The sequence below is a fragment of the Mauremys reevesii genome, linkage group 24 (genome assembly GCF_016161935.1).
Source record: "Mauremys reevesii isolate NIE-2019 linkage group 24, ASM1616193v1, whole genome shotgun sequence".
In the NCBI taxonomy this organism is placed as follows: domain Eukaryota; kingdom Metazoa; phylum Chordata; order Testudines; family Geoemydidae; genus Mauremys; species Mauremys reevesii.
This window is the reverse complement of record NC_052646.1, coordinates 2,250,384-2,262,689: the sequence shown is the minus strand read 5'-3', so window position 1 is coordinate 2,262,689 and position 12,306 is coordinate 2,250,384. Positions and strand designations below refer to the sequence as shown.

At 40.6% G+C, this 12,306-nt stretch overlaps 1 long non-coding RNA gene across 1 annotated transcript; it reads left to right on the top strand.

Moving 5' to 3' along the window:
• The first annotated feature begins 1,647 nt into the window (after positions 1-1,647).
• On the top strand, positions 1,648-6,781 carry LOC120390427. The gene is made up of 3 exons (XR_005591077.1): positions 1,648-1,732; positions 3,862-3,977; positions 5,613-6,781. It is a non-coding gene; the product is annotated as an uncharacterized LOC120390427 (long non-coding RNA).
• Positions 6,782-12,306: the final 5,525 nt, after the last annotated feature.

Below are 12,306 nucleotides of genomic sequence, written 5' to 3'. Positions count from 1 at the left end.
TGTCTCCATCAACTTCAGTGATTGATTTTTAACTAGCTGAGGCTCTAGCATTATATTTCAAATCATATTTTTCTAAGATACTCCAGCTCTGTGAGTGACTCATTTTCTCTTCTGTTGTCTATAAGGATGGTCTCTCTGTTTTGTAGAGTGTCTACTCATTTATTCATCTAGCTGCCTGCTGTCTCCCTAAGATTCATTTGACCATCAGTCATCTCCCATCTCCGTATGGATGTAGCTCTGGTACATAAAGGTTGGGAGAGGGTGGATGGTCTGTTGCTTAAGACTTGAGGCTTCTTTGAGGATCTGGGCCAGAAAGGTTAAGAGATTTTCCAAAGTGACTAGTTACTTTGAGCTTTGGACTGGAGCCACCTTAAAGGGGCTTGGTTTTCACTGTGTGGGTGCTTATCGTTGTCTGAAAACACAGGCTAGTTAAAGTGTCCCTAGCTTGGCAACTTCATTTCCCAGAACAATCTTGGGCAAATCAATAACCTCTTTACTCTTCCATCTCCCCAGATGTGACATTCAATTCAGCCATTCTCCTTCCGCCCCCTCACCCACCACACAAGAGTCCATTACTCCATTTAGTGACCCGCTGTATATTCCCAGTGCTCACAAGAACTCTACATCTGTCGGGAATTAACACACTGCCATTTCCCAAAGAGGAGTCCAACTCAGAATCCACAGGTTAAAGGTCAATTCCTCTTTTACAAACCACTTGCAAAAGATGATCCTGATTTGTTTTTTAAATAGCTTGCAGAAATGTGAGTTGTTTTTAAGCAGGGGTGCTAACTGCTTTCTAATTCATTCGTTTCTCAAAAATTGGGTTTGTACTCTGGTACATGTCCACAGGTGTGCTGAGACCACTGTCTACCATGCTGACTAATATCGTCTCATTGTTTCCTTGAACGTCCCCATACATTTGTATCCCTCTTTTGTCTTATAGATTATAAACTCTTCGGAAGAGCGACTGTCTTTTAGTTCTGTGTTTGTACAACTCCTACCACCAAGTGTCCTGCTCCATAATTAAGGACCCTATGTGCTATGGTAAAATATTAATAATAAATGTACATATTGTTATTATTTTATTTGGGAGAGTGCATTGGCACACCCTGCTGAATGCATGTTGTAGCTGTGATGTTGACTAGCCATTGCTTTTTCTTTGCTGTTTGTGTCAAGCTAGAATTGCATACTGATTTTCACCTGTTTCCATACTTGTGTTGCAGGTTTTGGGTGGCTATCACCTTCAGAGAGTGGTAAATTCACTCAACTGTTTGGGGCAGGATAGTGAGGAGGGACGGGGATCTATCTCTTAGAATTTTTGTTTCATATGGACCTGGGACCAAAGGACTCACCAGCAGTGACTGTGTGAAGCCTGTCCTGTAGTGGTGTCTCTCATCATCACTACAGGGGGATGCAGCGTGACTGTGGGCAAAATGGTACCTGTGGCTGAGGAACCATGTTGACCTTGGCATCTGCCTGTCAGGACAAACGGCTCATACTCAGAAGAGGAGCTAAAATTACCCTTTGTTGCAAAATCTTTGTTTCTTTGCATGCATGTTGTCTGCTCATTAGACAAAGTTGCAAACTTTCCCATAAATTATCCCTAAATTATTATGTCTCCCTGTCAGGATCATCTGGACAATTACTCTTATTGGGAAATTCTGAGGTTTCTCCAGAACAAAGGATTTCAAAGTGTATCAGAAACATTCATTAATGGTTGATGCATGCAAAGGTTTGTATTATGCTAATAGTCAAAGCAGGTGACTGGAGTTAGAGGCTCAAGGACAACTGAGTAATAGCGTCACATTAAAATGTGTGTCAAGGTCATGCTCTAATCTGTCATGAGTCATAACCTCAGAACTCAGAGTTCTTGTTTTTTTCCATAATAAAAATAGCTTTGAATTTGTTTTTAAAAACATATAGCCCAGACTTCAGCTGGTGCCAACTGGCTATATTCCATCAACTTCAATGACCCTATCCTGATTTATGCTGTTTCAGTATCTGGCCCTATGTTTGATGTATCTTCCTACAGGACTTCAGCTTTATCCGGGACTTATTGTACCTTTATGTCTCACTTTTGTAGAATATCTGCACTTTTATTTAACAGTCTGCCAGTTGTCTGTTTGAGATTACCTTTGCCTTCAACATCTCTCACCTGCCAGTGGATTTAAATCTGGAACATAAAGGAAGGGAAGGGTGGCTAAGACATGAGACTTGCAGAAATGAAAGCCAAAGTTTTAAAAAATTGACTAGTAACTTTGGCCTCCCTTTGAAACACCTTAGAGAGGCCTGATTTTCAAACGGTGGGTTTGAAAAAAACAAACATGATCTTCAAGGGTGTTTCCACTTCGGTAGCCAAAATCTCTGGTCAACTTGGAAAATCTTGGTTTAGGCTTAAGCCATAGAACCCGTGAGTGATCTTGGTCAAATCAATAAGCTCTCTCCTCTTCCCGCTCCCCATAGATACCATTAAACTCAGCTGTTCTCCCCCCTAGCTCCTCACACAGACTTGCATGGAAGTGGGGGCAAAGTCCAACCAGCCCTGATGGCTTCCTTGGATGGATGCCAGATGCTCCAGGCCTCTCCCAAATTTGAGAGAGCTGCATATCTTCCTCCCCAGAGTCTGAGACATAAAGGTCTTCACAAGGGACTATATTTATTTGGACCAGGACGGTGAGTAGGGAAAGGTATATTTCTCCCAGAATAATGTGTATCCAGGACCAAAAAAACTCACTGGAAGAAACTACCTGGAATCTATCCCAGTGGTGGCTCTAACTCTTTCTACTAGAGTTGAGGATAATACAGTGCAAGCAATGTGCCCAGATTTCTGTTAGCTCATTTCACAGCCTTCCGCCCTTGAAAAAACACCTTATTTCTATCGCTCATCAGTATTGTATCTAATCTGACAGGGTGAAATTAACCCTCTGCAGAGGGTTTACACAAGGTTTACACACCACTTAAATTCTACTTAAGCACTATTTTTCAAGGCTAAAGTGGGACTTAAATAGTGCATCGACCACATGCTGGCCCTCTGTGAGGAATGAATTGCTACTCGTATAGTTGAGTTCAAAGGGCTGGTCTACACTACGGGGGGAAATCGATCTAAGATACGCAACTTCAGTTACGTGAATAACGTAGCTGAAGTCAAAGTATCTTAGATCGAATTACCTACCATCCTCACGGCGCGGGATCAATGTCCGCGGCTCCCCATGTCGACTCCGCTACCGCCGTTCGGGTTGGTGGAGTTCCGGAGTCGACAGGAGCGCGTTCGGGGATCGATATATCGCGTCTAGATGAGACGCGATATATCGACCCCCGAGAAATCGATTGCTACCCGCCGATACGGCGGGTAGTGAAGACGTAGCCAAAGACAATTGACCTCATTGGAAAGATGCCCATGCGTTTCTATGGGTATTCTACTAGACAAATAATAAATAGTTAAGGGTGGAGATAAAAAAACACAGATGAAAGTCAGCCTCTGTCTTCAGAGTTGTAAGGGTGAACTCCACTTTCTTCCCAACTAGACTATAACTTGGATTTAAAGAACTAAGTAGAATCCTGTGTATTACAGTGGATTATGCTATTGATGTTCCCCTGAACCATTCCTGTTTTAAAGCTCATAAAAGAAGAACAAAATAAATGAAATCTGCTTAATTCCTGGCATAACTGATATGTGGTTAATGGATACCAGGAATTAATTTGACACATAAAATTTTAAGATCAAAGAAACCTGCAGAGCATAAAATGTGCAAGTCATACAGTGTGGGAATGAGAATACACTAGCAGACAAACAGTAAGCAAGACAATTCCATCGGTGGTTGGAGTTAAGCATACATCATGATTTGTTTTTAAACTAATTAGGGCCTCTTGTGGAAAGTGCGTCACAGATCCTCCAGGCTGTCTGGGAAACAGGATAAAAGCACTCGCCAGTCCTGGCTCGTTTCTCCACTTCTCATCTATTTTCCTTGGTGAATCTGGTAAGTCCATTTTGGTGAATTGTCCATTATTATTTAAATGTTAGTTTAGTGATGGCTCTTGGTTTACAATCAAATCCTGCACAAACACGATGTGAGTCTCAAAAATATTATGAGATTTCTTTCCATAGCAGAATCTTTTTTGTAGTCATTCCGTTTCAGGCAGTGGTGCAGGCTTCAAAAATTAAGACTGGGGTTTTCAAAGCTACCTAAGCATTTGGGACATTCATTTTAACATCCTATTCATTTAAACTGGGCATTAGGCATCCAAACCCCTTAAACAGCTTTGTAAAATCTCATTTTAATACTGGAAAGGACTGGTTTTATATTTTCAAAATACATGTATATACAGATCCTCAGATGTCTTCAATGGAGGTATGTTGGCTTTCAGTTTCTGAGGAACTTGCCCTAAATATTTCCATAAAACGAGAGATTGGCATTCTCTAGCACTGAGATGCAACTCTATTGCTATTTTCAATGGAGGAGACTAGATCTATCAATAGCTAGCTACTATGCAGACAGATATGAACCCAGAGTTTGGAAAGAATATATTTAAATCCTCCTTCATCTGGTCAAAGGCAACTTTTACCTTAGGAGAGTTAGGAAGAAAATCCCCCTGTGGATCTTTTACTCCATAATGAACCAAAGTTATCTCTGAAATGACAGACACTATCTGAGACAGGATACTGGCCTTGATGGACCACAGCACAGATCCTGTATAGCAATTCTTTAATTCTTATATGCAGAACTAGCAATTTCAGATCCAGATCCTCAGCTTGTATAATTTGCTGTGGTTCCAATGAAGTGAAGTGCCCTACTGGACATGTGTATGAGGGTCTTGCGGTTACCGCTCTCTATCGTGTCTCGGGAAATCTGCCTTTAGGTTTTGGCTCTGCACAGATTTCCTGGGGCACCTTCGGCAAGTTATTTGGGGCCAGATTTCTAAGGACTCAAAATGCTCTGAAAACCTAGCTCTTAATCCTTGTGCATCAGCAACCCATCTGTAAAACTGAGATAATGAAAACGTCTCCTATCCTTTGCCTGTCTCAGATAATTAGTCTGTGGAGAGCTGGGACTTGCTCTTAATTTGTGTTTGTAAATGGCCAGGAGCAGCCATAACATCTTCAAAGAGCTACTGGAATTCAAATCAGAAATAATAATACAAGAACTAGAAGTGCCTGGGTTCTAGTCCAGGCTGTTCCATGGTCACACAAAGTGACCTGGGGCAATTCTCTGTATTTGGGTTCCTCCTTCTATTAAGCATGGATAATAGCTACCCATCATTTCAGATGAGTGTTGTTTTAAAATTAAGGTTTGCATAGAGCAAGGGAAAGGGAAATTGTTCTGGTAAGTGATAGGTAGCTTTTTTTAATAGTGTCTGAAGCTGTAAAAAGAACGGTAAGGAGTGACCAGGGAACAGAGTGGGAGGATGAGAGAGAGCAAAGGTTAATGAAACAAGAGGACTAGAATGAGCAAATGGGAGAGACTTGTTAGCAGGAATTAAGGAACCAAGTCATCTTTGCACACCACTTTCTTCCTATCTCCATGGTTCCAGAACCATAGTATCTGAGCTTTGCATCTCTTACTGCAAAGACTTTTGTGCATTTTGTGCATTCAGTTTGAGATTGTCTCTTTCAGGTTTAATCTCCATCACAGAAAGATGTCTTGCTATGGCCTACTCAACATACCATGTGAGGTTCCACGCCCAACGCCAGATGCTGTCACCTACAATGAGCCTTGTGTCATTCAGTGCCCTGACTCGATACGCGAGACCGACTCACCGCCAGGCATTGCAATAATCCCTGGGCCAATTTTCACCACTTTCCCTTATTACTCTATAGTGGACCATTCAGCACTATTTGACATTAAGAGATCATTCTGCCCTGAAAGATCTCTTGGTTCTGAGGGTTTCATTAATTTGTATAATTAGAGTTTGCCATCCTTTGACACCAGATCCTAGAATCTTCATTCTTCCCTGCTGCCCAATAAATTCTGCTCTGTAAATTGTGAGCATGTGAAACCCAGTAGGAATATCCAGGGTACAAGTAACCTGGAAATTAAAAGCAAGATACAGATTCATGGCTGAGCTCAGGCACAATGCGTTTCAGAACTGTTGAGCACCCACAACTCCAATTCAAGTCGATAGACGTTGCAACTCCTCAAAATGATAGCTGTGTGGGAACTAGAATTTCCACTGCTGTGAAATAGTCACAAAATTTCAAAAAACTTGTTTTTGTGCCAAATTAGAATTAGAATTTTCAAATTTAAAATGGAATTTTTGGAAAAAAAATGAAAAAAAAATGTTGTCTTAACTTTTTACAGATTTTATACTATAACATTAAAAAAACAAAAAGTTGTTTGAAATCAGAAATCAAATGTTCTATTCCTATGATATCTGATTGTGGGGAAACAGAACATTTCCCCACACACCTCACAAATGAAATTTCACTGAAATTGATGAGCTCCTGTGGAAAGTTTCAATTTAGCCGAAATTTACATTTTCCTATGTAAAAACTTTCCAATGGAAATTTTTTAACCAATTCTACTTCATACCTCTTAAAATTAGGCCTAAATAAGTTTCTCTCATGTTATGCTTTACTTTAGATCTATAATATAATGGCTTTCCAGCTTAGTTATCTACTTATAATGTGCTTTGTCTTATTTGACACTGTCTGTGTTAAATCAAATAACTAGAAATATATGAAAATGGGACTTGATTGTCAAACTCTATAGTTATAACAAAGATGGAAGAAGAACATCTCGTGTGAAATGCAAATCCTTGGAGTGGGTGATTGGTTATAGCCCTTCTTAAATCCCTGGAAATGTTTTCTTTATATACTGAATTATTTCATTTGGCAAAAATATACTACATTTGTCATTCTCAATAAAAATTGTGTTGCCCCATAGTATTGGTCTTCTGGTTTTCCTCTCTACTCCTTTCCTTATTTACAAACCATTCTGGGTGAAATTCATCCCAGTACAGATAGTGAATACTGCGCCTATGAACTATTTAGCATCTACCCAAGCTGAAGTGACTGGCTAACCATGCCCCTTACGTGGTCTTTAGGATTTTGCTGGCCCTCTGCAAAGAGGTGATTTTCACCCTTGATACACATATCAGAACTCATCCTATTGTATAACAATTCTACTTCCTGGAGGGGTTTGGTTACATCTGCTAGCTACAAAGTAACAAAGAATAGCAATGAAATAAATTATTTTTCAATATGAAAATATTTCTGTGCTCTAAATAATATTTACTTGGAGCTCAAACACTCATCCTTCACGAATGAGTTAATATATATTTCATTACTTTGAATAATCTTTGAGGATTAGTGGTAATCTTTGAAAAATAAATTTTTCATTTCCAACTTTTTGGTCCCAAATTGGAATGATTTTTTTCCCCCCAGAAATGTGAAATTGACCATGGGATGGAAATTCCAGTTCCCACCCATCTCTAGTTGTATATTTCTACTGCACCCCAGTTTGAACTTGGCTCGCGCTGAGTCTGTGTAGATACAGCTATTCTTCGCTGCAAAGACTACATTCATTTTGGCTAGATATGAGGGTGCTGCAGACGCCTCACCCACCCACCCAAGCTTGAGCTGTGATAGGAGTAAAAGTCCTATCAGCCTATGCTTCTGCTGCATTAAGGTTTTCCCTGCCACTAACCCCTGGACATGGAATCTGGGTTTAGGGCAAGCAGTCAGTTCTTATCCTCAGGATTATTAGCATATCAATATTAGCAGATGACTAAGTGTAATTCTGCAGCTGATGTAGTGTTTGCGGGGGGGCAGGGGGGAGGTTATATGTACTCAGTAGCTTAGGTCTGGATGCTGTATAGGAAGGAGTATATTTCTCCTAGAACTATAATGGGATGGCTGCATAGCTGAGAATTGAAGGCCAACTGTCAGAGACAACCTGGAATCTATCCCTCTTTATGGTATGGTACAAAGCTCATAACCAGACCTGGCTAGGGAACCATTATGACCTTTTTTTATCTGTCAATCAGGACAAAGAGTGGCTCATGCTCAGACCCACCCTTTGCTACAAAGCCTATGCAGGGACATGAGCACAATTTACTTATATTCTCATGGCTATTTTATTTAGGCAAATTGTGGTCTTTATGCTCTTCATTATCCTCTGTGGGACTGCCTGAGCAATAATCCTGATTGGGGATGTTTAGAGGAAACCTCCGGAGACAAGATTTCAAAACATTTCACAAATACTCATTATTGCTATAGACATGCAAAGGGCTGCCTGGGGATAATCTCACTATTATGTCACTCAGTGTAGACACGCCATGTTGAATAATAGCATCACTTTAAAATACACATCTCAAGGTCAAGCATGTCCACCTTTTATTTAAATAATGATGTACAGCTTCTGAAGTCATGATTATTTGATATTCCCTAAAAAATAGCTTGGGCTTATTTGTTATAAAAAAAATTTTTTCAAAATGATGAGCCAAATCCTCAGCTAGTGTCAATTAGAATGTCTCAGTAGACATCTGTGACAAAGTGGGAATGTTCTTAATGTTTTCTGAGTGCTGTGTGGGTGCCTCAGTTTCCCCTATGCATTTCTCAAGTGTCTAGAGGTGTGTGATTGTTGCAGAGCCCTAGGGGGACAGTGTGATGCCCTCTGCACAGAGAATGGCCAACACCCTGTCTCCAGGCAATTGATGGCCTGGGCCCTTCCTCTGCAAAGGTGCCAACTGAAGGTGTTGGAGAACAAAGATCAGGTGGCCTCCTGGCCCAGGAAAGAGACAAAGGGAGAGGAGAGGCTGGAGAGTTTTCAGTTTGGAGCTGGCTGGGAAAATGGAGGGGAGCCCAGATGGGGCTCTGGCCTCCCTGGGCCCCCCCCCCCGGATGAGCCTGACTGAGGGGGTCCTGTTGTCTGTACCTGCAAGACCTGTCTTGGACTGTGTTCCTGTTGTCTAAATAAACTTTCTATTTTACTGGCTGGCTGAGAGTCATGGTGACGCTCAGGAAGCCGGGGCTTCTAGGGCCTTGTCTCCCTCAAACTCTGTGTGAATGTCAATGATTCTCTACTACCTACATCAGTTGAGGATAGGACCCTATATTTCTAATAAGATGCCACCTATCATTTAGAAGAATCATTATGGGTGAGTAGGGCAAAATGCTAAGTTAAAACCATCACTGAAATAGAATTTCAATAGTAATGAAGAAATTGAGGCCCAGAGCCTCTAAGGTGTTTAGGCACCCAGCTGGGCATGTTATTAGTATTCTATATCTTCAGCTCATCCTCACCTAAGACAACAAAGAAACAATGCACTTTGTCTTCACTGTGAGATCCTATTCAGAGGGGTAATCAGCCATCTTGCTGGAAGAAGCATGTGCGAAGAATCTTACCCAATACCTGGACAATAGTTTGTTCACATTTTAGCACCAGAAAGCATATTTTTACTTGTGTGTGTCACCCTAATTCTATCCTTTATAATTGAACTGACTTAAAAATCTTATCTCCTTTTGTTAATAAACTAACCAGTTCTGTGTTTGAATTAAAGTGATTGTTAACTCAGGCTAGTGTGGGAAGATGCTGGGTATTGACTCTTTGGGAGGAATAAGGTTTGTTTGCTCCTTCAATGGTCCAGGAAGCGGCTTGACATTGGAGAGCACACAGCTTTGGGAAAATTCGAGACTGGGAATGTGTTGGAGTCACTTGGTTAGTAGCAACCAAGGTTGGTGGATACCATGGCTGGGGTATAACAAACAGGATGCCGGACAGAGTTGCTGAACGAAAGCTGCTCAACACACAGACACTCAGTCCATGCTTGTTGACTGACTATTGGTGTCCAGGGTGTGAACTACAGTACCAGAGTGTATCAGGGTTATAGGACGGGCAATAACACGACCCTTCACTGGTCTGGAGTGCATCCTTTCCCAGACCTGAAGAAGAGTTCTGTGTGGCTCGAAAGTTTGTCTCTCACAACACCAGAAGTTGGTCCAATAAAAGATATTACTTCACCCACATTGTCTCTCTGTACACAATATAGTCAGCGTTTTGTTTGTTCATTTTTAACCCACCCTTTGTCCTTCATTGTTCTGTTGCTTCTATTGTGAACTGTTCAAGGGCAGAACCGGACACATACAACTGAAAGGAGAAGAATAGACTATGTAGTGTTGCATGGTGAACTAACCAATGTCTGTTTATTATAGGCACTATACCAATGAAAGCCTTCACCAACTGGGTCCATCGTTCCACCACTAACCATACCCCAGGACCCATTGAGTAATTTTCAACAAAATTCAAGTATTCATATGGATATTAGAATACTTGGAAACATTGAGTCTGAAACAGAAAACTCACCTCACCAGCACTCCTCCATATTAACTGTCTTTTCTATTCTTTTTTTGCCTTCTTCTAGGAAGTGCACTAATATACAGAGATTAGAAACCAGGCAAAGGATAGTCATTTACACCAGTGCAAAGTGCTCATAACATGCTACTAAATCAAGTAGTTCACATCCATTGGGCACTCACTTTATACTGAAGATGACAGTCTGAGGTACAGGGTTAAGTATTTCAACCTAATTATGAGATTTTGCACCCCAATCCACTCTGATGTCATGCAAACTGGACTGCAACACTGCTAAGTCTTTCATCTTGTGATCAAAGGATGAGGTAAGAAGGTGACTCATCAAGGATGTTGCAAACACCTGAATAAGCCTGTTCTCACATACTAATTTACACACCAGCAAATACAACCCAGGCCCTGAGAAACAGGGCTGAGGACTTGTGGTAGATGGTTATCCTTGAGAGACTGTATTGGTTTATACTCAGAGCCTATTGTTATTGTTGAGACAAGGCAGGTGAGGTATCTTATCGGTCCAACTTCTGTTAGTGAGAGAGAAAAGCTTTCAAGCTTACACAGAGCTCTTCTAATTAAGAGTTGTATATTTTCTGTTTGGCTCCAACCTGAATTGTGTTTGGATTCCCCCATTTTATTGTAATTTTGAACTGGATGTCATCTTTCGCTGAGATGGTGAGTGGGGAGGAGCATGTATCTCAGAACTGCAGGATTCATGTGCTATGAGCAGAAGTCCCTTCAGCAGAGACGGCCCAGAATCTGGCCCATTGGTGGCTCTAACCCTCGCTATAGCAGTGCAATGAGGCTTGATTCAAGCAGCATAATCAGACTTGGTTGGGCCAGATGATATTTCTATCTGCACACTGTGGTGGCTACCAGCCTGGACAAAGTGTAGCTCGTATCCAGGCTATGGCCACCCTTTGCTGAAAAGACCATGTTCATTTCTGTCCTTTATTTACGTTCTTATTGTTGGTTTATTTCATTAAGTTTTTGTTATGCTATAAATGATCCCTAGCTTATGGATAAGTTGGAAGGATTCAATTTTTATTGGTAAATGTCAGTGAACACAAACTTGACAAAAATAATTACATCTATAATAATCAAAATTTACAGACTGACAAAGTAAGAAAAATGCTGCTTAGGAACAGAGTTTGAATTAAGGTTATTTAGCTGGTATATTTTGGCATGTGATGCTGACCATTTGTGTTCTAACGGTCAGAAAGCTCAATGCCTAATGTCATTAAATAATTATTGCCCAACCACCCCATAATTTCCTGCAACTGTGAAAATTTAAATCAATAAAGATAAACACTATTATCCACTGAAATTATAAATATACATACATTTATATATATAAATAAATTGAATTCTGACATTATGAAGTGTCTTTCTCCTGGGCAACAAAATTTATGAGGGATAGTCTGTGGATTCCTGAGAACAAAGGATTTCAAAGAGCTGCACCAACATTCATTAACAAGTTACATATGCAAAATGTTTTTGCTATTAATATTAATAGCAAGTTGCTGGGTTTAGACGCCCCAACGTTGAGTAACAGCATCATTTTCAAATGTGTGGCAAGATCATGTCACTCCCCTAATTAAGTCCTAATTTACACCCTCATAATTTGAGGCCACTTGATATTTCATTAAAAAAGCAGCCTTGCATTTGTTTTCCTGCTTAGAGTTCACTGGTCAGATCCTCATCTGATGTAAAGTCAGCATAAGTCCATAAAATTCAATTATGCTACATGAGTTTACACCAACTGAGGAACAGGCCCAGATAACATTTTCCTAGGACAACCCAACACCATTTTTTATTCAGTTTCCCTATTGTGTTGTGAAAGGATAAGCTGCCTTTTTAGACATATTTGTAATCTTGCCCCCAGCTTCAGGCCCCCTTGCCCTTCAGTAGGAAACTTAGAAAACTGAAAGCCAAGATTTTTGGTGACAACTTGCCATTTTACAGTGCCCAACTTGAGACATCATAAAAGAAGACACTTTCAGAG